This window comes from Pan troglodytes, chromosome 1 (assembly GCF_028858775.2).
Source record: "Pan troglodytes isolate AG18354 chromosome 1, NHGRI_mPanTro3-v2.0_pri, whole genome shotgun sequence".
In the NCBI taxonomy this organism is placed as follows: domain Eukaryota; kingdom Metazoa; phylum Chordata; class Mammalia; order Primates; family Hominidae; genus Pan; species Pan troglodytes.
Genome location: NC_072398.2, coordinates 114,772,543 through 114,776,345, shown reverse-complemented (window position 1 = coordinate 114,776,345; position 3,803 = coordinate 114,772,543). Strand labels below are relative to the sequence as shown.

At 42.8% G+C, this 3,803-nt stretch overlaps 1 pseudogene; it reads right to left on the bottom strand.

The window, feature by feature from the left end:
* Nucleotides 1-667: 667 nt before the first annotated feature.
* Nucleotides 668-2,060, bottom strand: LOC100608936 (vacuolar protein-sorting-associated protein 25-like; annotated as a pseudogene).
* Between the last annotated feature and the right edge of the window lie 1,743 nt (nucleotides 2,061-3,803).

Below are 3,803 nucleotides of genomic sequence, written 5' to 3'. Positions count from 1 at the left end.
AAAAAATTTGTCATGGCTTGTGAGGATATGCTTTGCCCTCTCAACACTTCATGAAAAGAAAAAACTCCAAAACCATGTACAACATCATCCATGATTAATCATCTTCAATGTAGACATAACAAAGATACAAATAATACATTTCACAATTTTAGAAAAAACTGAGGTAAACAAAACACATATTTTTCTTGCTGATAAAATATCAAAGTAACAGACATCACAAGAGTTCTTTAAGTTTTTTTAGTTTTGAGTCTTCGGAGGATAAAAATGTAAATAATATACTTGTTCAAAGAGTTGCAATAGACTGATAAATTTTCAGTAATTAAAGATGATGGATTTTTAGCTGGGTGAGGTGGCTCATGCCTGTAATCCCAGCACTTTGGGAGGCCGAGGAGGGTGGATCACCTGAGTTCAGGGGTTCAAGACCAGCCTGACCAATATGGTGAAACCCTGTCTTTAATAAAAAATACAAAAATTAGCCGGGCGTCGTGGCGGGTGCCTGTAATCCCAGCTACTCAGGAGGCGGAGGCAGGAGGATTGCTTGCACCCAGGAGACGGGGGTTGCAGTGAGCTGAGATCGTGCCACTGCACTCCAGCATGGGCGACAGAGTGAGACTGTCTCAAAAAAAAAAAAAAAAAAAAAAAAGATGATGGATTTTTGAGATTTGTTCAAGCTATGAATTCCAGATTAAATAAAAAGATATTTAAAAACACTCCTGATTATATTCTTTTATGCAATGGAGATATGATTTATCATGCTTTGGATGTTAATATAGTTATATCTGCTTTCTTTTGATTAGTATTTCCATGGCGTACCTTATTCCTTCTTACTACTTTTTACATTTCTAATCATTATATTTCAACTGAATTTATTGTGAGCAGCATATAGCTCAGTTTTTACTGTCTGAAGTGGGGGCAGTTGAGATTTTAATAACATAAATCAATGTTGGGCCCTGCCTGTCAGTGCCAGGCCCATGGGCCTCCTATCTTTCTATTGCTTGGATGGCTGCCTGCAGCCAGGCTTCCCACATTCCCTAGGAAAGATCCAGCAGCAGCCTGAGAAGGGAGGCAACAGCAGCTAAGGGGATAGAAGATGGAGGAGACAGAAGCATGTGCAGGTGCATGTGTGTATGAACTTCCATATGTGAACACACATAAAGTGTTAGGTTTACAGAACCTGGCTCAGAAGCAGTCTAGGATAGGAAAGGAAGTAGGCAAGCTTTGAAGAAGCATTTTTCTCTGGAGTGCCTCAGCCTCACCCTGTCCCAGGGACAGACATGTTGGGTATGAGAAACCCACCCCTGGGTCCCAGGCTTCAGGACTGGAGCCCTTTTGAGTCTGGTGGATTCATAGGTTCAATGTGTGGGTCCACCGAGTCTGTCTCCTTCTGAAAGCCCTGGAAAGGTGGGAGATAGAAAGTAAAAGGAAGCAGGTCTCTGACAGATGGACCTGACACCTCAGCCATCACTGGTCTCCGAGTGAGATGGTGATGATCTCAGCCTTATGTTCCTACTGAAGGGCCTGCAGAGCCCACAGAAGGCCTCCTTTAGTCCGTGGAACACCTCATTCTCTATGTCTTCCCCATTGGTCAGCTCATACAGGCTGAGTACGGAGTTGTTCTGGCCACTCCTGGAGACCCACTGATAGATGAGTTTTCCCCATTCTTCTGGCCTCCGCCACATGATTAGGAAACTAGACTTGCTCTTATCCAGCCACTGTAAGTTCCCATTCTTCCTCAGTTCCTCTAATACAACCTGGATTGATCCCACAGGAAGCTTCCACAGCTTGATGTTGCTGAAGAGCAGGATCTCCTGAGCATCCATAACCATCATGCTGGACTGTCTGTGCAGGCAGCAGATGGACAGAACCAACGAACACCAGGTGGCCAGCTGCTTCTGCCAAGTGGCCACGTTCAGCTGTAATGTAAAGGGCGGGAAAGCGATACTGCCACAACCACTTGAAATTCATCACCATCATAATAGCCCAGGAAATCCCACTTTTTTTTCCTTTAATTTTTAATTTATGTTTATTTATTTTTTTGAGACAGAGTCTGGCTCTGTCACCAGGCTGGAGTGCAGTGCCGTGATTTCAGCTCACTGCAACCTCTGCCTCCTGGGTTCAAGCGATTCTCCTGCCTCAGCCTCCCAAGTAGCTGGGGCTACAGCCATATGCCACCATGTCCAGCTAATTTTTGTATTTTTTAGTAGAGACAGGGTTTCATCCTGTTGGCCAGGCTGGTCTTGAACTCCTGACCTCAAGTGATTCACCTGACTTGGTCTCCCAAAGTGCTGGGATAACAGGCATGAGCCACCACGCCCAGCCTCATAGAACTTTTGAATCTGTTAACTGAATTTTTTTTTCACAGTTTTAGAAAATTCTTGGTTAGTAGCTCTTAAAATATTGCTTCTGCCCCATTCTCTTTTTGTTTTTCTGAGACTATTACATATTGTTATATATTAGACCTCATCACTGTATCACATATGTCTCATGGTCTTTTCTGTACTTTCCATCTCTTTTTTTCCCTTCTCACTGAACTTTAGGATGGATATTTTCAGTTAGTCTGTCTTCCTGGTGATGAATTCTCTCTTCTGCTGTATAACTCTCTGGTAGGGAGGTAGAGACGGAGCAGATCATATTAACCCCTATTAATCACATTGGGATTACACTGGTTCAGGACTAGGTTTTAGTCTTTTGTGAACACCTTTTATTTCTGGTTTACCTTACCTCTTAGAGTATAGCTTCTGGGTGTCTTAATGGGAGGTCTAGAGTGTTTACTGGGGCCTTTTCTTGGTGAACCCTGAACTCTAATTTTTGTTTCCTTAGGCTTGTTAGACTGCTGAAAGCTCTGCTCAGCTTTCTAGCCTTATTTAAGTGTCTGCTGCTGCCCAGCTTCCTAGCTTCTCAGCCCTGTGCTGCTTTTAAATTGCCAAATGCCTCAAGGAAAAAGCCCTGCAGAATTCTGGGTTTATCTCAAAATGTATTTCTTTGCTCTGATATTCTCGCCACTCAAGTCTGGCCACCTAACTCTAACTGACTCTGTATCTATTAATAGCTACGTAATGTCTTCAAAGAGATTTATTTTTGTCGTTTGTCTTGCTCTTATAACTTTTTTTTTTTTTTTTGGTGCAGGGGTTGGTCTGCAAAAAGCATTCCCAGAAGTATAAACTTTAATAATGTTATTTAATGTGCTACTTCTGTATCCTGAACATTAGCCATTTGGATGTGCAGAAACAGACTTTGTTCTTAAAGATTGTCACTACCAAGAGAGGTGGCTCAGGCCTGTCATCCCAGCACTTTGGGAGGCCAAGGAGGGTGGATCCCTTGAGGTCAGGAGTTTGAGACCAGCCTGGTCAACATGGTGAAACCTTGTCTCTAATAAAAATACAAAAATTTGCTGGGTGTGATGGCATGTGCCTGTAGTCCCAGCTACAGGCTACTCAGGAGGCTGAGGCAGGAGAATCGTTTGAACATGGGAGGCAGGGGTTGCAGTGAGTTGAGATTGTGTCATTGCACTCCAGCCTGGGTGACAAAGCGAGAATACAATGGATTAATGATGAATGCTTGCAAAGAAATGAGGTGGGAGATCAGGGTAAGGCAGTTTGACCAAGAGAATGGTGAAACTGACAGACATACTCATAAAGTAGAACACAGACCTATAGACTGACCATGGGAAAAACGTGGTGAAGGTAACGAGTGATTTAGGAATCACAAGCAAAACATTTTGTACACATCCTTAAGTTGTGTATTTAAAATGTAATTATAACAGTATATCTTAACTGAATTACAGGCCAAAGCATGAAGATAGT